The following is a 23,031-nucleotide window of genomic DNA, read 5'->3' as shown; positions in this document are numbered from 1 at the left end:
TGCGCGGGAAGAGGACGCCACGGGAGCGCGAGAGGCAAGGCGCGAGAGCGCGCGCGGAAAGCTGGAGGCAGGGTCCCGCCTTTGGCGGGGTGCTGGGTGGGCGCTCCGGAGAGGCGGGCGGAGGTGGGACGGGAGAAAGGAGGGAGGGACTGCGAGGAGGGAGCGGTTGCACGGTACCCGCACACCTGGTTCCTGGGAGTTTTGCACCTGCAGCTTGTGCACCGCTAGGCGGCGCTACGCGCCGCGCTCGCTCCTCCCACCCTCCGCCGGCCTGCGGGATCGCCCGCTCCCAGAGTGGCTCCGGCGCCGAGTGCGGGGGCGGGCGTACAGACCGCAGACCCCCGGAACTCCAAGGCCCACGCCTCCCGGGCGGACTGTGTTGATTGCCTTAGTGGGGTCCGCCAGCGGGATCAGCACAGCGGCCAGCGGGGGCTATGAACTCGGAAAGCGTGGATCGCCTCTTTCTTAGCCTGGGCGTGATCTACCTCCGGATCTGGTAAGGGCCGTTCGCAGCCCCTGCACTCGTGTCCCGGAAAAGTTGGCCTGTCCCGGAGAAAGCTTGTGTCGCCCGATAGCCCCGGTCGGCCACCAACTGCCGTGGCTCCACAGAAAGGTCGGGTGGGCAAAGTGCGGGAGCAGTGATCATACAAAGGTCTCCCTGCAGACGGGCGCCCCGGGGGCACGCTAAGCCCGAAAGGCTTGAATAGAGAGACATCTAAAGGAAATCCGAGTCTGGAAGTCCCCAGAAGCAGAGACAGCCGGTAGGGATGCTCCAGCTTGGGGGACTCACAAGAGGGCGGGCTGCTTCAAAGGGATAGCCAATCCCAGGGGCCAGCAGGTCCGGCAGGAACACTGAGCCCGGATCCCGGACCGCAACCGCCCCCAGGGAGGTCAGCCCCCGGAGCCCGAGAGGCGAGGTCACAGCCACTCCGAGAGACGGCAGTCCCCAGGTGGCAGGCGGGGCCAGTCCCTGCAACAGCGAACAGGCACCCAGAGGAAAGGACGTTCGCTGGCAGAAAAACAAGCAAACAAACAAACCAAAATAAAACAACCGCCCCCCCCCGCCCGCACACACACAAACCCAGCCCCAAACCCTGGCGCTACGTGATTTCCAAGGCCACTCAGCCACCCTGAGCCCTTTCCTTGGCCAAGGGGACTGCGTACCAGCCGAAACAAACACAAAGGTAAGACGAGAGGCGGCCCGAGACACCGAGGGAGACAAACTCGCAGCACCAGAGCCCCAGAGAGGCGGGACACCCCACCCCCCAAAACTGGGCGCGGGTGTCTGCGCGCGGGCGGAGCAGCCCTCCTGGAGCTGCATTTGCACAGCTAGCCTCCATTTGTACTTAGGAGACAATGTGTCTGAAGCTCAGAAGGTTGCGTGTGGGTACTTCAGAGCTTGATAGAGATCCCGGCGCTAATGGGCCGCATGGGCAGGTCGCATGCTACCTGTGCCCCCAACCCCAGCAGGGAACCTTCCTATTGCTCTGCTTGAGTGAGGAGGGGTCAGGCTGAGGAAGCTACAGCGAGGGTTGGTGTGCGGCAGGTCCTTCGTGTTTTGTCACTCACTCCTCCCCTTTGCCCACCCCGGGTCTCCGGAGAGGGGATTTTCCAAGTTGAGCCGCAATGGGAGCACTCGGATGCGCACAGAGCGAACGAGGCGGCCGGCTAGCCCCGACCCGGGCAGGGCAGGGAGGCCGCTGCTGGAACGGCGTGCTGCCTGCCTGATGTTTTAAGTGTTATTGATTCGCCCGCGACTAAGTGGCTTTTCTCCCCCCGCACATCCAGCCTCCAGGAAGCCGGTAAGGCTGATTGGCTGTATCCGTTTGTGGCTGTATCTCCTTTTTAATTAGAGACCAGACTGAGGGACTCTGGAGGAAAGAGGATAAGGGAAGACAACAGAAGATAACCAGCCTGGCTGCGCAGCCCACCCGACCTCCTTCAGCCGCCAAGACCTAATTGACCCCTGGGGCGGGGGAGGGGGGCCCTGCTGCCTTGGAGGGAGGGATTCAGAGAGAGAGCTGACTTGTGGCCTGGAAGCTCTGCCCTTTGGGGCGGGGAGAGGTCCAGGTCGGGAGAAGGAGTTACAGGGTGATTTGCAGCCAGGCCCTGCTGGTGTTTGGGCCTTCAGCTATCCATCTGTAAAATGGGCATGAGAGGTAAAGTCCCTAATAGGCCTTCTAGTCCCCCAGATGTGATTGGCTCCTTCCTGCTCAAGACTGGTGGTAGGGCATCTGTGGTGTTCTTATTTTTATCTGCATAGTTCACGTGACCGAATCACCACGCCTCTGTGACAATCAGATCCAATAATAATAACTTTAACAATAGCATTTTCTAAGTACTTTACGTGTTTTAACATGTTTCATTTTTACAGTAATTTTATGAAGTGAAGACTAATGATCAATATCTTCATTTTAGCCATGAAAGTACAGGAAAGGGACATAACTTGCCCAAGGTCACACAGCTCGTGGGTGAGGGGAACTTAGATGGCACCTTGGCTCTGACCTCTTAGCTGCTACACTATTGTTTCTGTGGATTTTTGACCCTAATGTATCATTACACTTCTCTGCTGGGATAGGGATTTCTCTGGGTCAGCTAGGTGTTCAAAGATTGACTTGTGGTCAGCACCTCCACGTCATTGTTTTACACCATGCCTCCCTCACACATTTCAAACATTCCGGTTCAGTTTGAGTGGCTGAGATGGCTAGTAGCTCTCCTCCGGCTCCTATTCAAACCCATCATCACCTGCTAGCCTCCATGTCTGTCCCTGTGAGCCTCAGTTTTCAGATATGTGGAATGGCCATGGTGAGTCCTGCCCAACAGGACTGCTTAGAAAGGTCACATGGGCTAGTGTTTGTGACAGGACTGCCTTGGCACATAGTAGGGGTGCTCCAAAACTTCACTGATGCGTTCAGTACATATTTGGGGAGCAGGTGCTCACCCTAAGCGACATTTTTAAGCTCCACAATCCATTTGTTCAGTAGCCATTTAGTAAACTGGCAGACAGGCTTCTGCTCTCAAAGAGCTCATAATCTAATGAGAAAGGCAATAAACAAGTGAGCAGACAAATGAAAAACACATGCATTAGGACATTTCAGAGGACTGGGCCATGAGTAGCAAGAGAATCAAGTAAACAAAACACAGATTGCGATAGAAAATTAGGGGAGGCAGGTTCTCTTAGCAGGGTTGGTGAGGGAGGTGACTCGTGAGGTCACATGAATGATGACAAGAAGCCACGCATGTGAAGCTCAGGGACTGAGAGAGCTGCTAGGGAGACGTACCCACAGACAAAAGGGCCTGAGGCAGGAAGAAGGCTGGCGTGAGACACAGGAGCGGAGGGAAAGAGGACAGGAGCGGCCAGTTATGCCCCTGGAAAGGAGTGGGTCAGCTCACCTCTGATGCTGTTCATACAGGGTAACTGTGCTTAAAGAAATCTCAATTTTAGGGCAACTCCCATGCCAGAGCTCAGGTTGGAGAGAATGAGGCGCTTAGCCCGGTGGCTGGCCATGGCTCTCAAGCACGGAGAGCTCTTATTATAACCAGAGAGAGAAGTCTGGGGTGAGATCTTCTCTTTCAAAGTAATATTGAGGATTATGCAAAAGGAAACTGCAGGTGAGTGGGCCATCTTTGTGTAAAGGAGGGCTAGCTCATCTTCCCTTCGGAGCCTGTGTGGGGTTATGTTGACATGAGGAAATGGTTCTACCCACAAGGCACTCTGATGCCTGTCTTTCTCTTACACCTCCCCCAACTCTCCCCTTAGCTCCATCAGCCCATCAGTTCGTAGCGAGTGTGATCAGCTCTATCTGTAGCCACCCCCATCACTGCCGCCAACACCAAGCCACTCTGCCTGTTCCTCTTGTGGGGCTGGGGAGATGGGACCCTGTGAGTATCACAGCTGCAGCCCTTCAGTGCTTCCTGAGGCAGCTGAGAAAATTCCAGCCCTGGGTCTTCTCTTGTCCCCTGGGTGTCCTCCTTTCCAAGCTCTGGTCTGCACCATCTTCTAATTCATCCTTCCTGTTCCTTGGCAACCCCAAGCTTGTTCCCCTCCCAGGACTTCGCATTTTCTGTTCGGTCTGCTCAGAATGCTCATCCCGGACCTTCCCACTGCTGCCCAGTCAGGTCTCTGCTTCACCGACACTTCCTCAGGGAGGTCTCCTTGACCACTGCAGTAAAGCGGGCCTTGTCCCTTGCCTCCCAAAGGCACCCATAATTGCTGTCACAGCATCTTTACTTACCGATTTTGTAGTGTATGTCACTGTCTGAAAGGGCCTGTTGGATTCGTGCATGGTGTGTATGTCATCTCCCTGCATAGCTCCTTGAGGACAGGGTCTTTGCCTGTCTCCCAGTATAGCGCCTGGCACCTGATAGATGTTCAACATGTATCCGTTCAGTGACACTCTTACCAGAAAGGCATGAGCTTCCTGTAGGCCAGAGGGGGATGCGTGTACTCCATTGGCCTGTGGGGAGAAAACACTTAGAATTCTAGTCACAATTTCTCTTTAAACGTTTTTGGTAATAAAACATACACATACATACTAGAGAGTATATAAAAGATGTGTGAACAGTTGTTTTTTAATGAACATCTGTGCACCCACCACCCTTTCAGGGGCAACAGCTGCATGAACCTTTGAAGTTTCCGACGCCTGCCTGTGTAGTTTTTCCACATAGAGATGATTCCTAAACAGTATTGGGATTCATTTTGCATGATTTTAAATGTCCGTCTCAATCGAATCCCACCGTAACTAGAAGACAACTTGCTTTGTTCACTCAACATTTATGTTGGAAGTGCATCATCTTATTTTTCAGTATCAGAAAGGAAATGAAGCCTCACTACTATTGTACATACACAGCGCACAAATACCAGTGTGAAATCACGAATACCCAGTGTGGTCTGGGGGTGCAGCATCAATAAAGTTGGGAGACTCCTGCTGGGACCTGCAGGGTGAGGTGGCCGGGGCCCCCGCCCAGGGAGGACCTGTGGGCCACGCCCTCACCCTGCGGGCCTGGTGCTTCCTCCCTGTTTCTGCTCCAGTGCCTTCACTTCTGTGGTAGCTCTGAGCCGGAGCATCGTCTGTAAAAACATTCCAGCCCTGGCTCGCAGACACTGGGCAATCTGCCAGAACCGGCCTGGCGCTGCCATCATCATCATCGTCATCAGAGAACGCTTGCAAATGGACCTCGATGAGTGTCAGGTTCAGTTTCCCAGTGGCCACTGGAAGTGCTTGGCGCCGGGGTTGGGGGTGGGGTGGGGGGGAAACGCACAGATTTCAGGAAGGAGCTAAGGAGCTCTGAGTGGGTGTGTGTTCCCCCAGACACAGCAAACAGGGTCTTACAGGCTCTGGGGGCGGGCAGGGACCAGAACATTCTCGGGAGCCCTCGGGGACTCTCTCACATTCTCCGTGCTGGGAAGACCCCAATATTGGATCCCGAAGGTGCTGTGACCAGAATTCGGCTCTCCTGGTTCGACCAGACTGCCCCGGTGTGTATGGCCCCAGTGATAACTTGCTGAGGCAGCACTTATGTTGTTTTCTAAATTGAAGCCCAAAGTTTAAAATTAGCTGTCTTACCTAAAAATAGAAATTTCTAGTTTCTTTTGAAAAATAGGCGTACACATGTATCTACATGGTTATAATGGGCTAGAGCTGAGAATACAGCTTCCAGAACACCACGGAGAGAGAGAACCGGGCCCAAGTGGTCATTCCCCCTTGTGGTCCCAGACAGGCTGAGAGGCACAGATAAATGTGGAAATGAGCCTGAATTTTCCAACATCAAAAAAAGAAAGGTGGACGATAAGGACTCTACTATGATACTATGGTGTCATAGTGGAGCCACTGTGACAGAGATGGTGACAAAAGCAGTGACAATTTAGTTGTGAATGTGTCTAATGAAGACCCTTTTTATCCAAGAGGACGCCCCGCCCACTCACCCAGGGAAATGGGATTGGCAAAAACCGCCTGCAGAAGAAAGATGCTTTCTGCAGCCAGATGTCCACGGCCTGCTGGGGAAGCTACTCTTCTTGGAAATCTGAAGAAATGAGCTTGCGTGAAAGAGCCAGCGCACCCCACCCAGCACCACTCCAGGGCTCTGCCCAGGCCTCTGCAAGCCTCCTGCCAGGGACCTCCTCATTAACCAAGGTGCTGTCAGCCTGTGTCCCAGACCGTTGGGCATGGTGTCCCTGCACCAGCGTGAAGGGCAAGCTGACCAGCCCTCGTAGCACCTCCTCCCGCCTCTGCAACAGTGCAGGCAGACAAGTGCCGTGGCCGCTGTGGTGGCCTACTGGGGGTGCCCCTGTGGTTGTGTCTGATGCTCCCCCCTCACGTGGGAGTATCTGGATCCCTCCCAGACTGGCAGGAATCCCTGGGGAAATCTGCACACTCCTTCTACATGATGTCAGGTGGGTGGGCTCAGCCTGTCCCCTTTCCTCCTGATGCCCTCGTGCCTGGCATCCCTGGACACACTTGCCAGATCAACACCCTGATCCACTGGGAGGTGGTGGGTGCAGTGACCATCGGCCACCCCTTGAGGCATGTATGCATGAGTGAGAAGGGCTGCGTCAAGGTCTGGGACATCAGCCACCCCAGCAGTATGAGCCCCATTTCTCAGCTAGACTAAGTGGAGGTAACTACGTCCACTCTGGCAAATTGCTCCCTGGTGGCTGTACTCTGATAGTGGAAGGGGAGGTCAGCACTTGTCCATTTGGGACCTGTCTGCTGTGACCTTGTGCATTAAGGCAGCGCCGACATCTCCCAGTCCTTTGGCCTAGCCCCCTACCCTGACTCCCGCAGCCTGCCGTGCCCTGGCCGACTCCTACACCGGCTTCTGTTGCAGTGATGGCAGCACTGCCATGTGGGACCTGCACAAACAGACGCTGGTGAGGCAATTCCAGGTCCACACGGATGAGGACAGCTGTACTGGCACTCCTAACGATGGCACCCAAGCTCTGGACCGCGGTGTGGACAGCACAGTCAGATCCTGCAGAAGGGACGCAGCTGTAGCAGCATGGTAGCACCTCACAGATACTCTCATGGACTGCCCAACTGGGAGTGGCTGGCTGTGGGCATGGATACCAGCAACCGGGAAGTTCTCCATCGAACAAGCATTAGCCAGACAAGCACTAGCTGGATCTCCAGGAGAGCTGTGTGCTGTCCCTGAAAGGTGCTTATTGTGGTCAGTGGCTTGTGAGTACCAGAAAAGACAGCCCCCACACTGCTTGGTGGACCCCCTGTGGAGCTAGTGCATTCCAGCCCAAAGATCCCTCACCCCTGCTCAGCTGTGACATTGCTGTGGGTGAGAGCTACTAGTCACTGGCTCGGGACAAGAAGGCTACAGTCTGCGAAGTTATCTACTGAAAGAATTGTGTGGTTAATGTTCTAAGATTCCCAGCATTTAGTAGAACCACTGGACCTTGGAGGAGTTAGTAAAAGCTGGCTTTTAGATAAGGGTGAATATGTGTGCTGAATAACCATACAGACATAGCGTGAGCATAAAATAAGTGAAGTTCAACTTTGTCCCACGCTCTCCAGGTGCCAGACACTTTCTGTCTGCCCTTGCAGTCCACTCACAAGACTCCCCACAAGGAGCAGGGGCCTCGGGGAGCACAGTGGACAAGCCATGGGCTTTAAAGTCCAGTAGGCTTTTGGTTTCAAACCCCAGTGCCAATACTGATTGGCTATATAGAAACTGCCAATTTACTTCATTTATCAAAGCCTCAGGTTTTTCACCTATAAATGAGAGTTAAAATGCTGCCTTGAAGGGTCGTGGTAGAATGTACATGAACTAAAGTTTGCAAAGCAGATGGGTCCTTTGAACATAATGTACTCTGGACTGATAGCTACTGTGATTGCAGTGTGTGTGAAAACACACTCATATTCGTGTGTGTGCATGTGTGTGCATATATGTCTCTATGAGGGGCAAGCTGCTGCAGCAAGTATGGGGTGCCATGCAAGTTTTCTGTGTTTAAGGCTTTTGTTTGTTGAGTGGAATTATAAATACACTTCAAATCTCACTTGCTAGCATTGTAATGTATTTAATGCAAACTCTATACACACACACACACATATATATATATAAAATCTTTTTCAAGGCAGCATGGCATAAAAGAAGTGTATATCTTAATGTTATATTTGAGTAATGAGAAACTTTCTATAATTTCCTGAGAAATGTCACAATGAATTATACATCAGCAGACTCACATTCTTGAAGGTCAGTAGTTATAAGTAGCATTCATTAATGTCACATGTACGTTAACTCTATGCTCTGACTATATACAGAGAAGTGGTGTGGAGATACTACTTCTTAGAAGACTACGTATTACGAATCAGACTATTGACAAAGTTGCTGTGTACCGTTAGAGAAGGTTAACTGAAAGATTTCTTTTGGCTATTTATCTCAGGTGAATGATGTAATGCTTTCGAGGTACAAACCAGTAACAGATCATTTTTAGTTATTATTTTTAATGGTTGTGGTGTAACCAGAAACACAAGTTCAGCTGCCTGCTGCAGTGAAAGCCAAATTCCTGAGACAGGTGCTAGTGCAAAAGGAAAGAGGTTTATTCAGGTGCCAGGACCTGGGAGAATGGCGTGCACTCACCTCACAGACCGTATCCCCTTCCTGCTCAAGCCCAAGGTTCTTACAGGTATAGAGAGGGGAGGGCTTTTGTTCTACCCGACCTTGTTCATTCATCTTTCTAGCCTTTGGCCTGCTTAGTCTAAGAACCTCTCCCTGTGCCTTCTTGGCCGCTGGGGGAGACTCCCCATTGCTCCCTGTCTGTGGTGGGTCAGTGTCAGTGGTGGGAGGTGGCAGGGGGCACTGCAGATCCCATCAGGAAGCCCGGAGATGCCGCAGCCTTCAGCCTGCCTCCGGCTGCTGGACACAATGGCCACATACCCAGGGAAGCTGGTTGGAGTCTACGGGGCACCCCTGAGTCCCGTGTTCACCCCGCCACTGGCTGCCTGAGCCCTGACTGTGCTAACAGTGGCGATGTTTATATTAGTTTTGCCAAGATCTGCTACTCCCCGAGCGGAAATCACAGCCTTATTATTGATTGTCTTCTAAGTCTATAAATCCTTAAGGTCCTCTCACAATAGTTGTCCAGGTGACTGTCACAATGTTTTTTAAATGGTGCTCATAAACCTCAAATGAAGATGTAGATTTGTCAATATGTGCTAACAAGATACTTTGTCATGGACTGTGTGAAACTGCACCAAACTTCAAGTGAATGTAAAATAACATCCTGGGCAGTTGTGACATTTTCTTGGGTGCTCCCCAAGAATCACCATTCAGCCTTTTCATGTTCGCTCAATCTATGGAGCTGAGGCTAGACCTCCTCCCTCAGTGCTGACTGCCCTCCTTCCAATGCGGGGCAGCAAAGCAGGAGACGCACCTCTCCCCTTGACCGTCTGCTGCGCCAGCCTCAGGATTAGCCGCCGAGAGATTCCCACAGCCAGAGTAGCCGTGTTTTCCTCACGTGGACTTCGCCTCTCCTTTTCCCTCTCCCACTTTTTCCTGTTTCCCTGTGGCCCCAGTGCTGTGCTTATTCATCTTTCGTACTTCCTCTCCAAGTCCCGCACATGCTCACGTGTGAGGTGCTCACCCTTTGCGTAAGTTCATATAAACGATTCGAGGATAAATGACACTCTGTCAGCTGAAAGTCTGTAAAGCTTTTACAACTCTTAGTAAGAAAAATGTGTAATTTTGAAGAGCACAACCTGATTTGGTCTAAATGGCATGTTTTTTTACAGGTTTATTTTGCATTGCTCTGTAAATAGAATCTGAAACCTAGAAACTGAAAACACCCATCGTGTTGTATAGCTTACTCTACAGTGAGGGTTGAGGCTACCATAGGAATGAGCTTCGTGGAGTCAGGGGCAGCAGCAGCAGCAGAGCCGCACCCAGGTGGGTGAGAGTTGGATGTTAAGCACACATTTTTCAGTGAGAACATTTATTGCATCCTGAAGAAGGGAACTACATTTTCTATGTGTGGATCCTTTACATTTTCACTGTAGCAGTTACTGGTACTTGTACTTTTGTGACATGACATGGAGCATAGGATTGTCACAGCCTGGCTCAGACTCAAGGACTTGCAGAAACCAGATTCTCATTCTTGGCTAGAATTCCTTAAAGCAGCGCTCCCCAACCTTTTGGCACCAGGGATTGGTTTTTCCATGGACCGGGGCTGGGGAGGAGGGGCGGACAGGAGGTAGAGATCAGGAGGGTACTGGTTCACTTGGGGGTTGTTGGGGGCAAGCTGTGCCTTAAAGACTCAGTAACTATGACCCAGATCACATGTAGCTTGTGGAAAGCAGCAGGGGACGGTGATGCAGTCCTGCTCTAGGAAATGGGACCTCAGTGTAGTCTGGACTCCCCATAATCAAGGAAATTACATTTTCATTATTATTTTGTTATGTCAATTGGTAGCTTGTATTTGTTGCCTGTATAATAATCTAGAAAACCTCTCTTGATTTTAAATCCAGATGATGTGCTTTATAAAGCATATGTCCTTCCAGTAAGATAATTAAACTAATTTCAATAAGAAATATAAGGAAAAGCTGAAAAATTGAGTGCAAATTAATAATATAGTTCATGGTCGTTACCCAGCTTTATTCTTGAACACCTGCAGGTGTACGTATATGTAATTAACAAGGTTGCGTGCCATAGATTTGGGGTTGTAGTGTGTTCATTTGTTTCCAGTAGTTTTTTATTTCTTCCTTGATCTCATTGCTAACCTATTTATTGTTTAAAAACATGCTGTTTAGCTCACATGTGTTTCAGTGTTTTGCAGTTTTTTAATTGTAGTTGATACCTAGTTTCATACCACTGCGATCTGAGAAGATGCTTGATTTAATTTCAATTTTTTGAGTTTGTTAAGACTTATTGTGTCTTACAGGAACTAGTATAAAAGACACATGGGCAACAACTAAGGGGGGTAGAAATGGGAGGGAGGTGGGGAGCACTGTGGGGTGGGCTGGGATGGGAGTAAAAGATAGAAAACTGTACTTGAACAATAATTAAATAAAAAATTAAAAAAGAGACTTATTGTGTCTCATATGTGGTCTATGTTTGCAAATGTTTCATGTGTACTTGAGAATGTATAGTTTGCTGCTTTAGCATGAAATGTGATGTAAATATCAATTAAATCCATCCAACCCAGTGCATCATTTAAGGTCATCATTGCCCTGTTTTTCATATGGGAGATCGGTCCATTGATGACGGTGGGGTGTTAAAATCCTCTGTTAGGACTGTATTGCCATCAGTCTCTCTTAAGGTCTCCAAGATTTTCTTTATATATTTAGGTGCTCCTATGTTGGGTGCATACATGTTTACAAAGGTTATATCTCTTATTGGATCTTTACTGATCTTTTTGTTTCTTCTTATGGCCTTTGTTTTGAAGTCTTTTTTGTGAGATATAAGTATTGCTAACTCAGCTTTCTTTTTGTTTCCATTTGCATGGAATTTTTTCCCATCCCTTCATTTTCACTCTGTGTATATCTTATGTTCTAAGGTGGATCTCTTGTAGAGAACATGCATATGGGTCATGTTTTCTTATCCATTCAGCTATCCTATGTCTTTTGATTGGAACATTTAATTTGTTTACACTTAAGGTTAGCATTAATAGATACTTATTTATTCTTTATAACTGTATTTCTCCTTTCCCTCCCCTCCCCATTTTTGTTCTTCTTGTTCTCCTCCTCGTCATTATCCTTCTCTTTCCTCTTGCAGGCCCTTTAATATTTCTTGTAATACTGATTTGGTTGTAATAAATTTCTTTAGCTTTTTTCTTTTTTGGTCTGGGAAGCTCTTTATTTTGCCTTCAGTTTTATGAGAACCTTACTAAAGAAAGTAGTCTGTCTTGGTTGCAGGTCTTTACTTTTCATCACTTTGAGTATTTCATGTCAATCTCTTCCATCACTTTGAGTATTTCATGTCAATCTCTTCTGACCTGCAGAGTTTCTGTTGAGAAATCAGCTGACAGCCTAATAGAAACTCTCTTGTAGGTAACTGTCTCTCTCTTGCTGCCTTTAAGATTCTCTCTCAAGTCTTCAGTTAACCTTTGCCATTTTAATTTTGATGTGACTTGGTGTGGGACTCTGTGAGTTCATCTCAATTGGAACTGTCTGTGCTTCCTGAACTTGTGTGACTTTTCCTTCACCAGGTTAGGGAAGTTTTTAGCCATTATTTTTTCAGATAGGTTCGCTGTCCCTTACTCACTCTCTTCTCCTTCTGGTACCCCTATAATGAGGATGATTTTATTTGATGTTGTCCTAGAGGTCCCTTAGACTTTACTTTTTTTAAAAAAATTATTTATTTATTTCTAGAGAAAGGGGACGGGAAGGAGAAAGAGTGGGAGAGAAACATCAATGTTTGGTTGCTTCATGTGTCCCCTACTGGGGACCTGGCCTACAACCCAGGCATGTGCCCTGACTGGGAATTGAACCGGCAACCCTTTGCTTCACAGGCCCGTGCTCAATACACTGAGCTACACGAGCCAGGGCAGACTTTCCTATTTTTTTGAAATTCTCTTTTCTTTTTGATGCTCTCCATGGGTGCTTACCATTTGTTTTTTAAATATTGTACTTTTTTTCCATTACCATGTAGTCCCCCTCAAACCTCCCTTCCCCCAGCAATCACCACATTGTTGTCCATGTCCACAAGTCCTTTTCCCTTTTTCTCAATCCCTCTATCCCCTAACTTTTCCCCCACCCACTTCTCTGCATCTGTGGGTGCTTATTATTATTTTGCCTCTAAATCACTGATTCGACCCTCTGTTTCATCTAACCTGCTTTTTTTTTAAAGATTTATTTATTTATCTTTAGAGGGGAAGGGAAGGAGAGAGGGAGAGAAACATCAATGTATGGTTGCCCTCCATGCATCCCCTTGCTGGGAACTGGCCTGCAGGGAACCGGCCTGCAACCCCAGTATGTGCCCTGACTGGGAATCGAACCGCGATTGTCCGGTTCCCAGGCCCGCGCTCAATCCACTGAGCCACACCAGCCAGGGCTCATCTAACCTGCTTTTGATTCCTTTTAGTGTATTCTTTATTTCAGATATTGTAGTCTTCATTTCTGATTGGTTCTTTTGTGTGGTTCTTATGTCATTGTTAATGCTTACTGTCTCTTCATTTAAGTTCTCACTGAAATCACTTATTCTTCCCCTAAGGTCCTTTAGCATCTTTTTAGCTATTGTTTTAAACACTGTATCTTGTTGTTTTTGCTTCCATTTCATCTAATTCTTTTTCTGGGTATTTATCTTTTTATTTGGGGTACATTTCTTTGTCTCCCCATTTTTCTCTGTGTGCTAGGTAAATCTGCTGTGACTCCCAAGCTATTATGGTGGTGTGTGATGAATGTGTCTGTAGGGAGTGGCACAGTCTTCCTGATCTGTAACTGGCCTTGGCTACCTGGCTGGAGCTACCACAGTGTTTACTGTTTGTAACTGCATGTACTGGACCTGGTGTGCATGGGAGGGGTCAATCTGTGTATAAAATTTGGGTTCTTCCTGGTGGGGGGCAGATCTGTAAAAGGACCAAGACTCCCTGAGGTCAGTTTTCACCTGTCAGCTGTTCCACCTCCCCCTGAGTTTGCCTGGTTTTCTTCCAGGGCCTTGTGAAGAGAGACCATAGAGTGGGCTCAGGCTGGTTGTGACACACATATTCTCCCACAGGTTATAAGCTCAGTAGGGTGGGGCAACTGGGGTGGGAGAGCAGGATGAGTGGGTCCCTTACTTGGGGATAACACAGCCAGGCACTTAATGAGGTGAAATTAGCTTCTACTCCAGAGCCAAAGTACTCAGTCTCTGCCAGAGTCTCCAATTCTAGTTTTCCCTGGAGGGGCTCACTGCAGGTTCAGGTTCAGGTTGGGTATAGCCAGGCATCCCAGCTGCAGGAGTGAGCTCAGTCACCCTGGGCTCAAGAAAACAGATCAAAAATGTTTACCATTAGGTGTGATGCAAGCAGGGAGCTAAGCACTTTGTGCTTGTCCCAGGGTCCCAAACAGTAGCCTCTGAGGACTCACATTCTGAATGTCCCAGCTCTGAGCGGTTCTCCTACCAGCCCTCTCTCTCAGCCACAGTGAAGTCACTGAGTCTCCATGAAAAGCCTCCCCAGAAAAAGAGGGCCATAGAAGTCACTGCTGGGTGCAGCTGGAAGACTCCTCTGCAGGACATGAGTGTGGCCATGTGGTCTCACCAGCAGTCAGAGACCAGGCCGTGCACTCCCCAGGCCAGTGCTGCACCAATAGGAGTGCTCCTCTGTGGGAAAGTGGTGTCTGGGTGTCCCAGGCAGACTGAATCCCCACTGGTCTTCACCACCAGATGCTCTGTGGGCACTTCCTCCCATCTCTGTTGGTCTGGGTTGGGGATCTCTGTGTGGGGTTGAGAGCCCACTCTTGCAGGGAGGGAGTTTTGTGGCTTTAATACCCCTCTGGCTTCTCAGAGCCTGCAGCACCTGAGTGCAGGGGCCAGCCCTACCTGCAATTTCTTACCAGTCCCTATGTGGCTCAGTCTGTAAGTCTTTAGTTTTTATATTTCAGTTCAGCTAGCTTCAGTTGGTTATTCGGTCCATTGCGCTATAATTTACTTGTAAATCTGGTTCGGTGCCAGGAGCAGGTGACTGTAGCTTCCACCTCCTCTGCAGCCTTCTTGGGATCTCTAGGGAGTAGTCTCTGGGTTATTTTGCAGCGAATACTTTTATGTTTCTCTCAAGCAATTTTTATGTTCTGTTTGAATGCATGAAACTTTAATGCATTTTTATATACCATTGTTTTATTTGGGGGATAAATAAAATTATTTATCACTGTCATTCCCACACTCTAAAACCTTGGATTCGTTTTTTTAGGACAAAATTTATAAGCGATATTGTCCAAAATCATGTTTAACCTTCCAAAGTGGAGTTGGCAATCATTACAAGCAAAACTGAGGAATTATGTTACTACAATGACAATTTAGGTGAGTAGCTCACACACATTTTGAGATGATTTGATGGTCTTCTGCCATCTGGTGGACACTAATAGAAGTGTCACTAGCTAGAGTAAAGTAGTCTGTATCTAAATTAGTACACATTTTCTTATTCTGAATTCATATTATTTATTTATTTACTTATTTAAAAAATTTTACTCATTTATCTTTAGAGGGAAAGGGAAAGAGATAGGGAGAGAAATATCAGTGTATGGTTGCCTCTCACGTGTCCCCCGCTGGGAACTGGCCTGCAGCCCAGGCATGTGCCCTGACTGGGAATCGAACCTCAACTGTCTGGTTCACAGGCCCGTGCTCAATCCACTGAGCTAAACCAGCCAGGGCTGAATTCATGTTTTTTGATCATGGAACAGCTGCTTCAAATTCTCAAAGGAACACCCCACCCAAACCCTTAATAAACAAAAAATAACAACATAGTTTTTATAATGATGAATTCTGTCTCTAACTCATACATGCATGTGTTTATATTGTTCTGAATCATACATATACCATACCTAGCATAGGTCACATTTGCTGAAATTGCTAATAGTAAATACTGCATGCAAAATTTCCCATTTAGAAGGTCAGTTGTTAGTTTGGGGTGTCCTCCCATGTCATCTAAGGTTGACATTTCCTCCTTGACTTTCTGTCTTGGGAGATCTGTCCACGGGTGTCAGTGCACCGTGCGTGATGACTGTGTCCCTGTCAGTCTCGCCTTTCTTTCCCATCAAGATTTGCTTTACGTATTTGGGTGCTCCTGCGTTGGGTGAAGAAACGTTTACAGGGGTTACATCCTCTTATTGGATCAGTCCCTTTGCGACTGTAAAATGTCTTTCTTTGTTTCTTGTTATATTCTTAGTTTTAAAGAGTATTACTATTCCAGCTTTTTTCGGTCCTATTTGCATGAAATATCTTTTTCCATTGCTTTTGATTGGAGCATTTAATTCACTTACATTTAGAGTGATTATTAATAGGTGTGTAATTATTTCCATTTCACTATTCATATTTTTAATTATTTTCTACTTTTTTACTTCTTAAAGGGCTTTATTTATGTACTTTTAGAGAGAAGGGAAGGGAGAGACAAAAAAGGGAGGGAAACGTTGATGTGTGTTTGCCTCCTGCAGGCCTTCAACCCAGGCATGTGTCCTGACCGGGAACTGAAGCAGTGACCCTCTGGTCCACAGGCCGGTGCTCGGTCCACTGAGCCACACCAGCCTAGGCATTGTTTTCTACTTCTTAAAGAAATCTCTGTAACTTTTCTTACAGTACTAGTTTGGTGCTAATTAACTCCTTCAGCTTTATCCCCTCTGGGAAGCTCTTCAATTTTAAATGATAGCCTTGCTGATTTGAGTGGTCTTGCTTGTAGGTTATTCGTTTTAATCACTTTGAATATTTTGTGCCAATCCCTTATGACCTGAAGTGTTTCTGTTGAGGAATCAGCTGACGGTCTAATGGGAGCTTCTTGTAGCTAACTAACTGCTTTTCTCTTGCTCTTTTTGAGATTTTTCTTTGTCTTTAACCTTATCTGTTTTAAGAAGGTTGTGTTTTGGTCCGAGTCTCATTGGGTTTATCTTGTTTGGGACTATTTGCTTCCCAGACTTGTATGTCTTCATCAGGTAAAGAAGTGTTCAATCATCATTTCTTTTTTTTTTTTTCATCGTCACCCAAGTATATGCTTTTATTCATGTTCACAGAGAGATGAGGGTGGGGGTTGGGAAAGAAACACCGGTTGTCTCCTGACGAGGAATTGAATCCGCAACCCAGATACGTGCCCTGACCAGGGATCAACCTCGAAAGCTTCTGGTGCACAGGATGGTGCTCCATCCAGTTGAGCCACTTGGCCAGGGCACAATCATTATTTCTTCAAATAGGTTTTAAATTCTTTGCTCTCTCTCTTCTCTTGCTTGATGATGTCCCAGAGGTCCCTTATACTATCCTCATTTTAAAATTATTATTTTGGTTTTACAAATTTGTGGTTTATTTTACCTTGTCTTTCAAAGTTCTGAATTGGTCATATTTTTTATTTAATCTGACTTTGGTTCTTTCTAGTGTATTCTTCATTTCAGTCATTGTATTCTTCGTTTAGGACTGGTTCTTTTTTTAGGGTTTCTGTGTCTTTTTGTGTGTGCTTACTCTCTCTTACCGAAATTCTTACTTAAGTTCCATGAGCATCCTTATAACCAGCACCTCGAACTCTGCATCTAGTAGATTGCTTGCCTGCATTTCTTTAAGTTCTTTTTTCTTGAGTATTCTTTTTCTTTTTCATGGGGTGTGTTTCTTTGTCTGCATTTTGGCTGCCTCACCGCATTTGTTTCTATGCTTTAGGGTGCTCTGCCGTGTCTCCCAGTCTCGGCAGGGCCACCTTATGAAGCAGGTGTCCTGTGGGGCCCAGTGGCATAATCTCCTTAGTTTCCTGGGCTGGGTGCTCCAAGCATATCCCCTTTTTCTGTGTGTGTGCCCCTTCCTTTTGTAGCTGAGCCTTGATTACTATTGGCTTGTCAGTGGGTGGGATTGGCTCTCAGGTTGACTGGCTATGAGAACTGGCCATGGCCACAAGCTTCTCTATGGAGACAGATCCCACAAAACAAGATTTGCCGTGGTGGGGTCTGGTGCCTGCTGAGACACTGTTTCGGTGTGCCACTTAAGGAGCTAATTGAGCAGTGCTTTGCTGTGGTCTAAAGCTGTCCATCAGGTATGTCAGTGCTGGGAAGGGGGCTCTGTTGCAGGCCAGCGTCAGCCACTGCCTGCGGGTGGCCCAGGGCTACCTGTTAGGATCTACAAAGTGGTAAGTAGCTGCCTCTGCTGAGCTTGGACACACTTGGGAGAGGTAACGCTGCAAACTGAGGCCAGCTGCCACTAGTATCTGGCCTGGAGCATGTCAGAAAAAGGCACAGGGCTCTTGGAGGCCTGCTGCTACTTGCCCATTGCCCATAAGGCTCAGCCACTGAGAGAGCCTTGGATGGTATGTGAGTTAGGTGAGGCAGGGTCTCGGGTGGTGTGCGTAGTGTTCACCAGGTTCATGGATAATTCAGTTTAGCACCAGAGCTGAGCCTCGGGTCACTCAACAAAGTCACGGAGTACACCAAGGCTTGGGACCTACAGCTCTTTGATAGTTTTTAGAGAAAGACTGCAGCACAGGCTAAGCCTGGCTGCCTGCCATCATCAGGGGCCTCTGGTGGTGTGAGAGGTGGGTGGGGCAGGTCTTGGGGAGTCATCAGAGTGGAGTGAGTAGAGTTCACCAGGCTCATGAAGACTCGGATTTGGCCTTGTAAGGGGCAGAAATGTTCAACTGCCTGCTGGCTATGTTGGAGGAGGGCTCAACACAGGGGTAATGGTGGCCGTCTCTCCAGCCCTCACCCTGAAGTCACATAACTTAGTTTCTCTGATGCCCCCTGAGTCGCTGTCCCTTTGCCAGAGCCAGGGTGAGTGCCTGCAAGTGAGAGTCTGTGCACAGGCCCTTTTGGGTGAGCCTGGGTTTCTAGCAGCCTTCAGGCTCACCTGGGTGGACAGAATCTCCACTAATTTTCACAGCCAGATGTTGCGTGGGCTCCTGTTCCCAGGGGTAGTGTTCTGGCCCGGGGAACCCAGCATGGGGCTAAGGCTCCTCATGACTCCGTGGGGGGACCTCCACAGCTGAGATACCCCTCCCAGTTCTCAACTACCACTCGTGGGGGTGGGGCCTCACGTTTGGCATCTCTCCCCTTCCTACTAGTCTCAGCATGATTTCTTCTTTATATCCTTAGTTACAAGGTTCTGTTCAGCTAGTCTTCAGATGGTTCTTCAGGTTGATTGTTCTATAATTTAGTTGTAATTTGGATGTGGTCCCAAAGGAGGTGAGCATAATATCCACCTATTCCACCATCTTGTTTAGGATCTAATACATTTTTAATAATCAATTGAATTAGTTTCTTAGAAGCACTTTTCTTGTCCATGAATAAGAGGAGCTGCATGGAGTTGTAAATATAACCAATAGCAGAGTAGAATGACACTGTAGATGTAAACGGAAATTGTTGGAAGCATCAGATAATTTTTCAACACCATCCTTAAGATAACACCAGTAAGTAGGTCTGACTGACTGTCCTGGTTTGGTGTGTTGATCTTTTGACTTTTCCTGTTTCCCAAACTTAAGGTCTATCATCTGTTAGCAAGAAGCCCTTGGTCAAGTCATTCACAATACCAATGGCACAATTTTATCATATTTTCCAAGGGGCAGTAGCACCATCATTCATACTTACATCTCCTCGTTGTAATAACTATTAAATGAAGGGAGAGAAGGGGGACTGGAATAAAGTTTGCATGCCTTTTACGTTCCTAGTCTTGTGCTGTTTATTTTATGGAATGCTCTGTCTTGGTTTTCTTGATGGCAAGTAACAGAAAAACAACCCACGTGCCAGAAGCAGAAACAAAACCCAGGGGCTGTCGCAACTGAAAAACTCAAAGATGTGTATCTGGGTTCCCATGGTGTCCCTGGAACCAAGCTGCTCTCTCTCACCTCCGTTCTCCCTGCTGTTGGCCCAGTTTCCAAACACTGCTGTCCCTTGTGGTCACAAGATGTTTCAAGCAGCAGCAGACCTCATTGAAGTCTACTAGAAGGGAGTAATTGTCATTTCCTAGAACTCCCAGCAAAAACCTCATTGAGTCTTACTGCCTCTATTTGGATCATGCACCCATACCCGAACCAGTTGTGGTGGCCAGGAAAAAGCCATGTTTTCCCTGATGGTCTGGGCTCTGTCACGTGCCCACACCTAGAACCAAGGATACGGTCAACCCTGCCCTCATTTTATGGTCTCTGAGAGGAAGAGTTGGAGATCCCCCTGAGGGAGATTGTGCTGTTTACCAGCGGGGACCACGGAGGCTGAGTGACACAGCAACAGATACCAGTTACCCACATCTGCCCCTTAATACCACAGGCCACACAAGGGTGGTAGCGTTGGCAGGAGGCAGATGGGGGGGACAGCAGAGTAGTAAGGGCATACAAATTAGAATGCTTCTGGCTCTATCCCGCTCTGCTAGGAGGGGACTCCAGCCCCTGAATTTCCTCTCAAATTATTCTGGGAGTCTCTAGAGACTCTGGTGAGGAGTCCTATGTGTACTTCTGAAACAGTTCTTAGGGGCAGCACTCAGAACCTGTAACCTCTTCCCTGTGATGTTTCTGTGCTCGCTAAGAGCAAGGTACTCAAAGCACAGTGCTGCTCCTGTGGTCTGCACCTCTCCAGAGGCACTGCGTATGTTGCCAGAAGGACCAAACTCTTTGTAAAAATAATGTATCTTTCCACATGCCAACACAACCCTTCACTCCCATTTCTGCCATCCAGTCCTTGTTTCCTGACAGATGAGGATCTGGTGATGTGTGCCACCCACAAGTAAGCAGGTTGGTGGGGGTGGGGGCAAGAGTGTTAGGCCGGGGAGAGGGGGCGAGAAGGAATCGGGCCTTTTTATCCGGCAAGGTGGGGACGAGTTGAGCAGCACCAAAGTGGACAGATGAACTTGAGCCTGAGTTGATTGCCTGAGTATCCCACAGCTGTTCTCCCAGAGCAGCTCCCTGGGTGGGTACCATATTCTGAGAGGGGCTGTGCTTACTTGGCCATGGAGATTGTATTCAGACAGCCCAGTGTGTTACTATTCACTCTTCCTTGCAGTTCTCTTGCACTAAGGGTCCCTGGGGGCTGGGCTGGCCTGGCCATCAATCTACACTGTAGACTACGGAGAACCATGCCTCTCCTTCAAGGGCAGCTAATTACGGCTCCTGAGCCAGGCCCGGCATTCCCACTCTTTCTCCATTATAGCTCCTTTCTTCATGCAAATCCATGCCTGGAAAGCACGGTAGCAGTTGAGTTGACGGCCCTGCTGTCCTCCTGGCATCCCTTAAACACTGTAGAGTGGACGTTATAAACACTTAACAACATCTAGTACTAATTGAGAGCTTACTATGTGCTGGGCAGAGTTTTAAGGGCTTTATGTTCACTATAATAATTCCATGAGTTAGGCACTGTTATTATCCACAGTTTATAGGTCATTGAGACAAAAAATTTTAATAAATCACACTCTCTGTCTAGAGGCTACACAATTGTCTGTACTGATCACTGCTGTGTTTCCAGCGCCCAGCACAGTATACGACTTATACTGTGAATAGTAATTCAATAAATACTTTTTTAAGTTGATGGACATGCAGTAGATGGAGTGGTGGGCCTCCTTGACCTCTTCTGTAGGATCAAAGCATCCTTCTTCCAGCTGCTGGGGTGTTGGCTGCTGAAGACTTCACTAGCATCTGAGAACTTCCAGCAGGACAAGGTTACAAGCCTCTCTGAGGACAGTCCCCAGGGGCTGCTCTATGTGGGAATTAGCACATCGGTCCCAACTGGGAAATATTCTGGAGGGTCATCCCAGTTCCCCCTCAGGACGGAATTAACTAGAGCTCAGTTGCATCTGCGTTGCAGTTTAACCTGTCTCTCTGTGCCATCTTTACATGTTCTTACTGACTACACCCCTCAGGGACCCCCCTGCGCACAAGTCTCCGTGTCAGGGTTTGTCTCCAGGGAACTTGGCCCCAGGCATGTGGACCGTGTCCTTCACACAGCCTTGCAGTTCTCACCTTGACAGCCCCTTCTGTAGACTGGCTTTATTTCTGGAGGTTTTAAGGTGACATGGCAACTAGTTGCTATAAAATATGCTGTTACTGCTGTATAGTCTTGCTTTTCACCGTGACCTTGAAAATTCAGAAAAATGCCACTTTTCACCACTGTTGCTCTAAAGCCTGAACTCTTTGTTCAGCCTGAATGTCTGGAGCTGCCGTTCTGGCCTGAGTGCCCCTGTGCAGGTCCCTGCCCAGGCCACAGTGACAGCTCAGGACACAAAGAATGTTGGTTTCTCCCTCAGCAATTCTCCCAGGAGCTCTGCCCAACTTTATAGCCCTTCCTGTGAACTTTTTTATCCCAGCAACCCTCTCGGGCCAGTGACCAGCACTAATGTTCCCGTGTGGACCTCAGCCATTAGTTCAGTCTCCTCCTTCCTGCCGATGAATTCTCTTGCAGCTCTCTTGCTCTTTCCTCCCGTCTGCCTGTTAGTCAGGGCCACACAACGTACTTCTGAATCACAAAAGTGGTCCAGTTCCTCACTGCACCTCCTCCGTAAATTTGCCTGACTCCACTGTCCTGGCCTCTCCCTAGGGACCATCAGGCTCTGAGCATGTGGAGTAGGTTGGGGCAGGGAGGGGAGGGGAAGGTGAGAGGGACGGCATCTGCTTAGGAGATGCAGCTCAGATGGTGTCTTACTGTATACAGAAGGGGAGTTAAGAAGCCAGAACCTGGCTTCTTCACTTACCCACCCATAAACTGGAGATGCTCTGGTAAGTTGTTAATTAATTAAAGTCATGCAGGTGAAGCACTGGGCATTGGGCCTGGTCTGGAGTGAGCACACGGTACATGACACGCGTGTCAGTTACTAGGTTCTTGTCTCTCGTTTCTAGCCCACCCTTCCGTGCTGTGCTCTGTGGCGCTGGCTCTGTCTGGGACTCTGCAGGACATGGTTCTGCTTTACAAACTACTCTGCATTGGGAGCTGCTAAAGGGGGAAGCCAGAGGGACACTTCAAGGCTGGGGGCGGGAGGAGGGACTAGCTCCTTCCCCTTGGGCTTTATTTGCTTGGTGTCCCTGTGAGCATCACATTAGTGAGGTCCATCTATCCCAGCGGGGCGGTGCCTTCCCATTGCTGTCTGAAGCCATTGTGTTGTCCTCCCCTCACTTGCAGGACCAGCCTCGTTGCACCCCACTCCCACCCAGAGACACGGGCACTGAGGCCCACTGGCACCCCGTTCTCAGAGACCCCAGGTCCCTCCTCTAAATTCTTCTCTGTCCCACCTCTGGGGTTAGGAGGGCTGTTCTTCCCCAAACCCCGCTCCCGAAGTTGCTTTTGTAGTAATTCCTTAGTGCCTTTTTTTTTTTTTACCGTTTTTGTTACCTAGTTAGCAACTGTATAGCTAGTTGACAATTACATATCTAAAATTCTCACTGCTCAGACACCTGGTATGGATTCTGTCTTGGATGTAACAGTTTTCCATTTCATGAATGAGAAAACAGGGGTTCACTAG

General features: G+C 48.3%; 1 pseudogene; it reads left to right on the top strand.

Annotated features, from left to right (window-relative positions):
- Window positions 1-5,612: 5,612 nt before the first annotated feature.
- On the top strand, window positions 5,613-7,679 carry LOC119055232 (transducin-like enhancer protein 1; annotated as a pseudogene).
- The last annotated feature ends 15,352 nt before the right edge of the window (window positions 7,680-23,031 follow it).

This window comes from Artibeus jamaicensis, unplaced genomic scaffold (assembly GCF_021234435.1).
Source record: "Artibeus jamaicensis isolate MK-2021 breed Jamaican fruit bat unplaced genomic scaffold, CSHL_Jam_final contig_466, whole genome shotgun sequence".
NCBI lineage: Eukaryota > Metazoa > Chordata > Mammalia > Chiroptera > Phyllostomidae > Artibeus > Artibeus jamaicensis.
The sequence above is the reverse complement of the archived record's forward strand: the minus strand, read 5'-3'. Positions and strand labels throughout refer to the sequence as shown.